This window comes from Furipterus horrens, unplaced genomic scaffold (assembly GCF_987537825.1).
Source record: "Furipterus horrens unplaced genomic scaffold, mFurHor1.1.pri manual_scaffold_7, whole genome shotgun sequence".
Classification (NCBI taxonomy): Eukaryota; Metazoa; Chordata; class Mammalia; order Chiroptera; family Furipteridae; genus Furipterus; species Furipterus horrens.
Window position 1 is genome coordinate 33,621,823 of NW_028327177.1, and position 12,772 is coordinate 33,634,594.

A 12,772-nucleotide genomic window follows, 5' to 3' on the forward strand; every position below is an offset into this window, starting at 1 on the left:
ATATATTTTAAGAGTTTCATAGCAATTCGGTTTTATTATTAGGAATATCAGTTGTTTGCCCTCGCCTGTGTGGCTCAGTTGTTTGGATCGTCATATCATAATAGAAGGGTTGCAGGTTCAATTCCTGGTCAGGGTACATGCATAGGTTGTGGGTTCCTGTCCCCCGTCCGGAAGCATACAATCTCCGGCCTGGGCAGTACAATCCCTTGATGCTTCTCTCTCACATCGAGGTTTTTTTCTCTCCTTTCTTCTTCTTTTTCTAAAAAACAATGAAAAATATGTCTTTAGGTGAGATTTTAAAAAAAAATATATATATATGTATATATGTTTTCTCTCCTCCTAATAAACATCGATTATATGTATATACATATATATAGCTACAAATAAATATGGATATATCTGACCAAGAGAATATATATGTCAGCTCATCCTTCTTTGTATATCTAATTTACAGTCTCCCTCCTCAAATCCTTTCTGCTATTATTGAAATTTAAGGAAAGAGCAAGATTTTTAGGCAAATCAAATGACCAAACTTGTTAAGTCAATAACCTCAATTTTATATTCTAATGAATTCTATGAATTCTACCTAGAGCATAGTTGCTTAACCCACAGAATAAAATGCTAATGTTTTATGACAGTCATTTTCCTTTTCCCTTAATTTTATAATCCTCTTTCCCATCATTTTTTCATTAAGTTCTAATTTCAAAGGCACAAATGCTTTATATTCCGACATATAGCATCTTATTACATAGTAGTCGCTCTATAGAATTGAATGGATAATGGATAGATTAGTAACTGAGTGGAAAGTAAATGGAAAGGAGGAAGGAAGGGAAAGAGAGACAAAGAAAGCAAAGAAGTAAAGGAAAAAGTAAGAGAGGGATAAAAAGGAGGGAAGGAAGGACAAAATTACAGGTTCATAACTCTTCTGAAGGAATTGTTAAAAATCTGCACAAAATTAGTCAAAGTGTCTTTTTTAAGTTAAGAACCAAATGACAAATACTGTGATGCAAATGGCATTCATAAAAACAATGTATACAGAATAAAACTGTAAATATAAATTAGTGAATTATTTGTTTGTTTACTTCTCTCATTAGAAATGAATTCTTTGACAGAAAGACCAGAGACTTAACATAGTGCCTGGCACAGAGATAGCTATTCTTTATATGTTGTTTAAATTAATAACTTCATGAATTAGAAATTGTAACATATATGGTTTCATCTGGAAAAGGTTTGTCTATCAATCAAATAAAAAGGGGAAATACTTTGAATGAACAAACTTTACATATTGCCTACTTTTAGTTATCTTATGAAGCTCTGCTATCTTGACTTTTCCATGCACACTTTTATGGATGGAGCAACACCATATCACAGACAGTCTTATAAGAGTGAGTCTCAAGCATTGCGACATTTTGCTCCCTAGAGCAAACAGACTTTTCTTTCAGGATGACAGGAGATATCAGTTTTAAGAAAATATTTGGGTGAAACATTTCATCCAAGGAATCAATTTAGCTGTGTAGAAGAAATAGCTACCCACAAATGCATGCACCAATTTATTCTTTTTGGAGGCATTTGTCTAACACAGGTTAAGCCAGAATAAGTCAGTGAGAGAGCATGTAAATTTGAATGACAAAGAAAATACACATCTCATTTTGTTGAGATTTTTTCCTATAAGAATAACATTTTAAATAATACCCTGTACTCTCTACTTTTACAGAAAGACTATAGCCACCTCACGAACTTTAAGCATTAATTTTATAATATTATGTGTAAGATAAAGCAAGACCAAAATTAAAATACTGAGTTCAAGAAATAAAAGGAAAAATAATGGAAAGACGTGGTTTTCTTCCCCCTTGGATTTCCTTAAAAAAATTAATTTTCCAGAGGTGAAAGCATTGCCTTTCTAAGAGAACAGGATACTCAATAATACTTTAAAATACCTTACTTTAGCTAAAATAGAGATGCAAAAGGAAAATGATTGAAAACTTCTCCATGGTGCAACAGGAGCGGGGGGAGGGTGGGACAGAAAAATCATACACAATATACTTAGTTACAAGTTAGGTGCTCTTAACAGATTTAGTGTACCTTTTTTTGTTGTTGTTCAAGTAACCTATTTAAAAATGCATCCATGCATAGATTGTCCCTATTATTAATAGTAAATGTACATTTCAACCTGTCAAGTTTTTCTAGCCCCACTTTTGCAATTTTTTTTAAGGAAAAAAAAATTAAAAAGCAAAGGCATTTCCTAGGGCACATGCTGCCAGACACCCAGCATTTATCTTATCTCAGTTGATGACTTTCCTTTTATCCTGAAATGATTTGACAATGACTCTATGATTTCCTTTACAAATTACCCTTTGAAAGTGGCAGTGGAGCTTGGCAGAGATCTTCACTTAATTACTGAGTGGATTATTAGCATACGGCTGCCCCCCTCCACCTTTTTTTCTTTCTTTTTTTTTTTTTTAATATATCTTCTAGATTGCATTGACAGTTCCCTTTCATTGCCTGCTTTAACTCACTGAATACTAAACGTTATGCATATTGCAGCTGAGAAGTACCCGATCTACTGCAAACCCCTAGTCTGCTCCAAAATCTTTTGATGGAGAGTAATTTACAGGTCAGGAATCAATATTGTATATGGGGAGTGCATTTGTGGGTTTTCTTAATTTTGATTGGGGTTCTATAGTGCAGAGCACTAATGTTCAAAAATATAAATTCCTCTGCAATCTTTCTGAGAAACAATTAATTTGGTTCCTTTCTTTAATATTTTCTCCTTTAAATAGACAGAGATCTTGAAATTTTATTTCTCTTATACTCATTACCCTACCTAATGGTGGGAGGCGGTTAGAGTCCCAGTTTTGAGAAATGGTAAGTTTCACTCCTTCTCTCTCTCTGAAGTCAGGGATCTGAGAAGCTGACCCACTAGGCATGGGTAAAGTTTTATTTATTGTTAGCCAGAGCAAGACAAATGCAAGTGATGAATTGCAAAGATCTCTTTGGCATTCTCAGAAGGAATCTTCTGTCTTGGCTCCCCTCTTTTGGCACAAATTTGCACATATGTCAGGCATTCTTCATCCAGATCTTTATCCTTTTTTTTTTCCCCTCACTGAACTGCATTCTAAAGCATCTTCCACATTCCCAGGGTATAGTGGAGGCATGCACCCCTTCGGATTTCAGCCTTATGGTGTATAGCTTTTTTTTTTTTTTTTGTCTCCTTGGGAAGAGAACAGGATACATGAGTGATTTCAGGTATTGGTGGAAGCAACACCAAAACAATAGGAGTCAGCAAAGGTGGGGGGAACAGCTGGGTGCTGACTATGTCATCTCCATTCTAGGACTATCAACCACCAGCTTTATTCTACTACTGTTACATCTGCTATGAAATTTGGGTCTTCCAGGTGGCAGCCCAACATGCTGTCCAGGGCTATTAGGCCATTTAAATGCTTTGAGCTAATGCTGCATATCCATTTTCTAAACAAGTTAGCAGATAACATATGCATCAATTAAAGTTTTATTGAGTGGTGCCTGCTTACCATACTGAATTTGGATTGGCTACCATCTGTCTCAAAGCCTGTGGTACCATTCCTGTTGCTTGAGAGAGCATTTGTAAGGCTAGACGATTTTTCTCAACTTTTGAAGAAGCTGCTTTCATTATTTTTACAGGCAGGCTCACAAAAGTGAATTGGTACAAATTAAAAATACCAGAAGTTAGAATTGAATGCATGTTTTTGAGTGGTGTAGGTTACTACATCAAGTACACAGACTCTTGTAGTTTATACCGTGGAAATTTTTAACATATAAGTATAGCTGAATATGTTATTTTTCAGATACCTTCTATGGGCAACCTGATGAACCAAAATTAGACTAGGCAAAGGACAAAGGAGTTGTTTTACACTTGTAAGAATTAATACAATTGCTCTCATTTTTCTAGGAAAAAAATTTACCTTGAACCACAGGGGAAAAATCAAAATATAAATTTACATTTTACTCACACTACTGGTAAATCTCTATGGAGACAAAGCTGTTTCAGATCAATCAGAACTGAACAAAGAGTTTTGCCTAAATACTTGAGCTATGATGGTTTACTACTACATTGTTAATGTTTGATGTTTTCCCAGACATATTGATCTTTGTAACTTTGACCTTCATGAATGCTGAGAGGAAAAAACATATAATGAAATTCAAAACCTTTTCAAAATTTTAAAATAATTGCCTGAGTATTAGTAAGGTCTAATAAAGTAAGAATTAGAGACCAAATCTATTGACAAACTCTTAGTTGCATAGATCTTTAATATATTGTTTGACATTTCTATGGATACTTTTCTCTATGGGGAGAAAAATGGATATATAAGAGCTTATTGATTCTGTCTCTTAAATTTCTGAGCTGAGCCTTTGAATCTTGAAAATAGCTGGTAAGTAAAGAGAGAAATAGCTATCACCTCTGTGTTGGCTTCATTACATCATCTGGCAATGATATTCATTAAGGTGTCCTCACTGTTCAGGTCTTGGTAAACAGTGTCAAATTTCATGAGTGACAAATTCATAGGCTTAAGCCTCACCTACATAGAAGAAGTGTTATATACTTAAATACAAACACTATGTATGATTCAGCCTCTCAGAATTGCTATTCACTAGCCAGGAAACTTGTTAATCTCTTTCAGTACTTTTTCCAGCTCCGTAAAATGGAGCAAAAAATCCATGTCTGTTTCTTCAGATTATTTTGAAATTTAAAAGCCTATAATATTTTTGTAAATAATCACTGACATATGAAATAAAAAATAGTTTGCAAATGGTAAAATACTATCACAAATTCTACCCACCCTTCAAATAAAGGTCTTTCATGAAGCCTTTAAATGACAAAAATTCTCCGCCCCTTCCATGAACTCAAATAGTAATGTATCTGTATCTTTCTAAAGGCACTTCCTTATTTCTAATGATCTAAGAGAGGCTATCCACAAAAACCCTCTGAACATTTCCTGTTTAACCTGTGGTGTCCATGGAACTAAAGCATCAGTATCACAACGAAAGTTTTTAGAAATTCAGAATTTCAAGTCCCAGATTTATTAAATCAAAATCTGCATTTTACAAGTTCACCAAGTGAGTTATATGAGCATTAAAGTTTGAGACATGCTGCTTTATGTAACAACTCAGATTCTCAGGAATTTTTTTTTTTAATTTATTGATTTTAGAGAGAGGGAGGGAGGGAATGAGAGAGAGAAACATCGATTTGTTGTTTCACTTATTTATGCATTCACTGGTTGATTCTTGTATAGGCCTTGACCAGGAATTGACCTCACAACCTTGGTATATTGGGACGTTGCTCTAACCAACCGAGCAACTCGGCCAATGCCCTTACTTGCTTTCTTATTGAGATATTTACTATATGGGAATCTCCTAAAAAATTTAAAGATTGCTAGTATAACATCATAATTTTAAGAATAAAATAAAGCAAATCTATACTGGGATTCAAATAAATTTTGATCTGCATAAGATTAAATGTTTGGTTCATTTATTCATTGATTTATTCAGCAACTATTGACTACCTACTAGGAATCAAATACTGCAGTAGTCATGGAGGATTCTATTTAGCATAAAACGTGATGCCCAGTGTCTGAGGGCTTGCAGTCAGTGTGGGCAGATGAAAGTGTTCTCACTCTGATCAGGGGTTCCTTTAATAATACTGCAAAAATCTTCCTTCCAGGGTGCCTGATCTTACCTAGTAATTAATCTTTCCATTTCTTCCATACCCACATACTTATTTATCTTCACTGCTATGACATTGGAAAATCTCTAATGAATTTGGTGAAACCAAAAGTCGTTCTTTGGTTTCTCACATATCAGAGAAAAATGTCTCCTTGGCCAGATATCTTGTAGTATGTACTTTTCACCTATTCTCCAACACATGCTCACCCTAACTTAGAATTAATATTATCACTCAACAATAATAATAACTGACACATATGGAGGCCTCACCATAGGCCAGGCATAATTGTAAGCAAGTCACATGTATTATCTCCTTTAAGCCTCAAAACTGTCCTATGAGGCAAACATCATCTCCTTTTTAGAGATGTGCTGAGACACTAAAAAATCAAAAATTAAGTGATAGAGATACATTAGAACCCTGGACGGTCTGACGTTAAAAACCCATCCTTAAAAAAATGATTTTACCTTTTGGAATAATTTCCAACAGGGTAGGTCATTTCTAATCATGTATTCTATTCATCCTTTTCTGAAACTGGCAAATATCCCACCGATGACAATGGGAGTTCTAGACACATTAGTCCCAAGTAGCTCTTTCAAAAGAATTAAACAACCTGATGAAGATCTTAAGCTTAATTAAATTACTTTTATTTTCCTGACTGAAAGGTCAGTTGAAGCAAAGAGGAACTGCAGTTTCAATTATTTATTGACTGCATAGTGTTCTTCCTTCATGAACAGTAATTCTCTAATTTTTATGACTATAAATACCTCATAATCATTTTCTTTACTACACAACATTGGATGAATGCCCATATTGCTCCCTTGCATTTTTACTATAATGGTTTCTTAGAGTATGTCCTCACATTTCCTGTTACAGAATCTCAGCATTGGATCATTTATCTCTAAGTAGTCTAAAAGTGTATTAATACCTCAATAGCCAATTAGAATTTTATATAAAGGCTTGGTCATTCAAGCCAAAAGGGTAACTCCAACATCAGTCTGAAAATTTCTGGCAACCATTTCCTTGTTCATTATTACCTCATTTTTGCAATTGCACTTGATTGTTGTATGGGCAGATGCCAAGACTACGGAAGAGTAAATGATCCGACTATAGTGAGTTACAGATTAAAGTACCTTCTTCTGTGAGTTGTCAGTATGGAACAGTGCACTGGTCACTTGTTTTACACTTGTTTCTAAACTGCCTGTGTTCTTTGTTTTGGCTCCTTCTTGCTCCATTTCTCTCTTTATTAGTATCCCTAGAGAATATAAGTTCAGAAATTGTATTAAATAATTGAGTATTGATGCTGTAGCAAAGTTTTATAATGCTGAAAATAGTGATGGAGAATAAAGCCTAGTGATTATCTACACCTTTATTTGTTCTATTCTTCATGAGATTAGGCAATCAAATGCTTATGCTCTATTTTCAAGGTCTCCCTAACATTAGAGCATGCTTAGGATATATTTAGTATACATTTGTTGGAGATAGAAACATTTCTAATACCTCACTATAACATCGCTCACACTAATGAAAAATTCTTCTGGAAGCCTGGACCAATTCCAAAAGGATTATGTAAATAAATGCCAAAAGATCTCCTTTTAAAGTAATTGCACCAAAAGTGTTTTCATGGTATATGCCTTGAGGTCCTGTCATATATGGAGACTCCAGGCAATTTCTTTCTATGAGATGAAGCTATCCCTCTGTACCCAGTAGTTATTTCCGCCCTTTGGCCTGGGCCTACATAGTTTATCATTGATTGCAAGTTTACCCTTGGCTCTACAAATAGCTTTGTTCAGATCTTTTGTTGCCAGTCTTATTTGTGGCTATGTAAATCTCTCAACAGTCTACAGATGTGCTGAATTGATTGAAAATCTTCTTTGGAGAGTTTCTATTCATGCTATATGCAATCTCATATTTCTTCAGTAATAATTTATTAAGTATGTATTCTAAGAAATATCAAAACACTAATGATCAAAGTCCTTCAACAATGTCCATTGAATAATCATTCTGAATATATCATTCAGAACTTTTTAGGTTAATATTAGAGATGCTTCAGGGCCTGGCAACCATCTCTTTTTTTTTTTTTTTTTTTGGTTGTGATTCCTATTGTTTTCTGCCTCCAACTCACCCCTTTAGTCAATCTGAGTTACTTACTCCCTGTATTAATAATAAAATAAATACAAGTGAGACATGAACCTGTAGCATATATTAGTGGCTCACTCACACTAACTAGTGTTGACCCTGTGAAAGAAGAGGTACTAAAAACAACTCCTGGTAACTAGCATCCATTTCTAAACAGGCTTCACTCATGCAAACTGCACTTCAGGAAGAATCCTGACAAGTCCCTGCTTGCACTGTATCCCTGCCCTCTGAGCCAGCCCTTGTAAAAGAGTTCCTGGAATTGTATTTCAACCAATAAGAGTAAGACGTTCCTTCTCCAATCAGAGCTATACAGTTATATCCCCATTACATTTTCATTGTCCAATCAAAGAAACTTCATTCTGACCAATCAGAACAGTGCTTTTTGAACCAAAATATAAGAATTTGGAGTCCTTATTTGCATCAGATAATATGTATTTCCCTCCTTTATATACACCAGTCAGGGACCAGGAGCAGGGACTTCTCCCTACATAAGTCAGCTACTCTCTACCCAGAAAGCATATTTTTCTCTTTCCACTGAAGACAAAAGACTTCATTTCCTTTGCTGGAGCTGAAACACTGAAGATGTCTTGCTAGAGAAGAGCAGACTGGTGCAGAGTGGAGCAGAGGGAGCAGGGTGGAGTAAACCAGACTGGAGTAGAGCTGTCTAGCCAGAGAGAGGCCTTGCCCTCAGGGCTGCCTGGCCCAGGGCCACCGTGCCTTAGGGCCACCTCATAGCTATGCTGTTCCACAGTCATGCTACTTCATAATTGAGCTATAACATTATTGAGCTGTTCCACAACTGAGCTATTCTCAAAACCATGTTTTATCACATTTGAGTTGTTTGTACCAAATAAAGTTTCCTTGTTCACCAAACCCCAAACTAGGGATTCCTGTTGGCATTGAACTGATGTCAAAGACAGTGGTATTGGTCAACACCAACAAGGTTGAGAAATAGCAGTCTATGCCGGTGTCTCAAGGTCTGTAGATAGAGTGAATTCTGGCACCTGGTGAGTCCAATTTCTGCAGTGATCCTACTTGAGTTCCTTTGAATGAGATTAAAGTGACAAACTGGCCAAATTTTCAGCCTCATAAACTCACTGTTCCCATCAGCGCCTCTAGGGGATGGAATAGTAGAAGGAACCTCAGAAATTAGGTGTGGGCCTTTTTGGCTCATATTCCTTATTCTCTCTAGCTTGACCTTGATTATCTTCCAAAAATCTCTTAAATTTCCTCATATAGATCTTTTCTATAAATTCAGTATGAACCTAATAACAGAGAACATAATTTTCCAGAATACCTATTACTGCACCCTTGATTAGGCTTGAATTTGATCCATATAATTATTATCTGTTCTCTTGAATATGTCACTCTATGCATTTCAAATCCCATTCTTCTGTGCCACTTCCTGCACTTCCTTGATTTGTTTCTCTGGACCTCCATTCAAAACCCTACAGGTCAGTCACCACCCTAATCTTTCCCTGTTATGTTTTTAGTGTTCATCTTACCAGTGAGCGAGGTCATGATGCTTATGGCACTGAAGAAAGTATGTGTCTTAACTTTGGATGGTAAACACACAATACAATATATAGGTGATGTATCATAGAATTGCACACCTGAAATATACATAATTTTATTAATTAGTTCCACCCTAATGAATTCAGTAAAAAATAAAATAAGTTAAAAAAAGAAAGTAGGTGTACCTCAAACATGTTCACTATCAAAGTATCTGCTGACCCATACCTCCATCTTGATACATAGAAGTGTTTTTCACTCACTTCAGAGTAGAAGTTTTTTTCACCTTTACAAATTATATTCAAGTCCTGTCAATTCTTGTTTGATAGCCTGAAGCAGAATCCAAGGTCAAAAGAGGAAAGTGGCAAAAATCTAAAATTCTCTGTGGAAGATATATCACTTTTGGAAAATATAATTTTTCAGATATCATAATTATATTAATTATATCCAAATGCCATCAATTTTTTTTCTCCCAAGTATCTCTTGAGTTTGAATTTTTTACTACCTTACCGTAACTACTACTAGAAGTAGACATACATAAAGGGTATGTAGTACATATATAAAAATCTTGCAAACTACATCTAACTTACCTCCTTGATTTTATTCTCTTAGAATTCATATGTATCCTTTACCCCAGAAGGTCATCAAGTATCCTTCTAAACACTACTATAATCATGACTAACTATAACCTTTAATATGCATTCAATATACATTTGCCTAGAAAAGAAAAGGAAGGCTTTAAGGCAGGGAATGTCCTGTAAGAGATACATCCAATCCAATTCCCTAGCTTTATTTTGTACTTCTTCATGTGCCTGAGGTGCTTAGGGGGGCTAATGATAATGTCTTCATACCTTCTCCTCATTCTGTTGTCTCTGCCTTGAATGTCCTCCCTACTTTGTCTTCCTGACAAGTCCCCCTCATTCTTCAGAATCAGGTTCAAATATCATCTCCTTTGTAAAATCACCCTCATTACATCTGATAGTATGTCTTCCCAGCCTTTATATACACTTAAAACACATCTTTAATGTCTCTGTTCTTCTGCATTTAAAGCAAAGAAAATGACGCCAATGCAAGGTTGTCAGAGTTTCTTACCGGTGGCATCTTTAATCAAAGAATACATGTCTAGAAGTTTGGCAATAGGATAGGTCTTTCACAGCCAATATTTAAGAACCACTGTACTGCAAGCTGTCTATGTTTCATCAGAGTTATCCCTTCCTTCCTCATACAGTCATCTGCTCTAAGGTGTTCTACCTGGGAAGTATGAGCTGCTTGGAGGAAGTCTGGAGTTTCTCCATCTGGGCACACAAAAAAGATAACTCCATTTGTTATTGATAATCCAAAATTTATGTCTTTCACAGAAAATTCTACTTTTTCTGCATTCCTCTTTTAAGCTTGTAATTCTGCTTCAGCTTCTCAGACAATAATCATCACCAACCAATAATATTAATTATTGCAGTGATTTAGTACCTTTGTATATATGTATAAGGTCTATAGTCATCAAAACATTCCTATGAAGTAAACAATATTAGCCTTAATTTTCAAATGAGAAAACTGGTAATGAATTCACTCAGATAGTAAGTAGAAACAGTGAATGATGAATGGTAGATACCCTGTCTAATTCCAATTTTTTTGTTTCTAAACACACTGCCACACTGCTTCCCTAAATCAACAATTAATAAACTAATATTATTGTTATTTATCTATTTGGGTGAATTGCCGCTTATAACCTTTGTCTTAAGACCCAATGACACACTGGTCTCATGCAATATACTCAAAATACTTCTACAAAATCCAAGCAGTATTATTTGAAGTTTTACAGACATTTGTACTCTTATTATTTTGTAACATTTAGGTCAGTTTGAGCTTAAGGCTATTTTGTCACCTTGTTGTCTGCTAAGCATATTTGGATACATTCTAAAATATGGTCATCAATCTTATTTAGTCTGGCAACATGAGGAAGAGGAACATTTTCATGGCATTTTCTCTCCTTGTATAACGTTTTTTATGAATGATTTCAAACATACAAATGTAAAGAGAACAGCACAATAAATTCCCATGTTTCTGTCCCTGAGCCGTAATGATCATCAATTCTTGTTCCACCTGTAACTTCCCATTTGTCTTCTCATTGGATTATCTTGAAGCAAATCTCAGATAATCATTTCATTCATAAATATTTCAAAATTTATTGTTAATTTTCTAAAACAATCACAATCTACAATAATTCTTATTGACATTAAATATGATCAGTGTTTAAAGTTCCTCAAAATTGGCTTTATATGTATTATCCACAGTTGTTTTGTTCTAGGTGGAATTCATACATGGTCCATAATATTTACTTAATCGATGTGTACTCCTAAATCTCTTTTCATCTATATGCTGCTGTAGGGGAGGAGAAACTGTCCTTAAGTTTCTATAAGTTGGTCTAATAATCAAATAAGATACAGATTAGCAAGGGAAAATAATCAAATTTAATACATACATATGTATGGGAAACCTGCATATATGAGAGAGCCAGAGACAGAAAGGGAACAGGTGTATCAATAACATTCTGAGCTAGAAATGAGATAAGGTGCCTTGGAATCTTCAAAGAGACATTGCAGAAGAATAAGAAGAGATGTTTAGTAAACAGAAATTTGTCCTTCCCTACAGACAGGTCAGAAGATATTTTCCCTTATAATCTCACATTATGGGCAATGGCCCTAATTCAAATTCTTTCAGGTAGTCAAGGGAGGTGCAGATGTTTCTCCTGAGCCCACAGCTAAAGTTGCCCCTAGCTCAAGAATATTCAAATGCCAGAGAAGCACATCTAGAAGTGATTATCTCTGAACCTCCACACCACTCTTTTTCCCCCTTGAAATTTATGATTTTTTTTTAATCTTTCTCTTGTATTCTGTGGGGCTGCCTTCATTCTAGAATTTGCAGAATGCAAACCCATAGTGTTGTGGATGAAAAAGGGATTCTATGGAAAATAACTTCAGAGGGTGATGTGACCATAAATTCCCAATTGATAGGTCAAAGTGAGTAGTCACACCAGAGGCATATAACTTTTCTTTTTCTATTAAAAGGCTTATCTTTTTCCTTAAGTGAGCCCTGTCCATTTTTTCTGTGCATCTTGGTTAATACACCTTTTAAATGCCTCTTTTCAGACCCCCTACTTCTAAGACATGATGGCCCTCAAAAGAACAATTAATCTTAACTATTTTGTAATCCAATCCCCATCGGCATGTAATTTTCCTTATGTCCTCTTCTTGATTTTAAATGCATAAAAGGAACTGAAAAACTTATATTCTGTGGAGAATTTGAGATTTTTCTCCCCAGCCTGTATCATTAGTTTGGCTCAAATGAAGTTCTAACAGTTCTCTAGAGGTTTGGATGTTACTCAAATCAACAGTGTCATCTTTAATTTTTTCCTGTTCTTTGTAT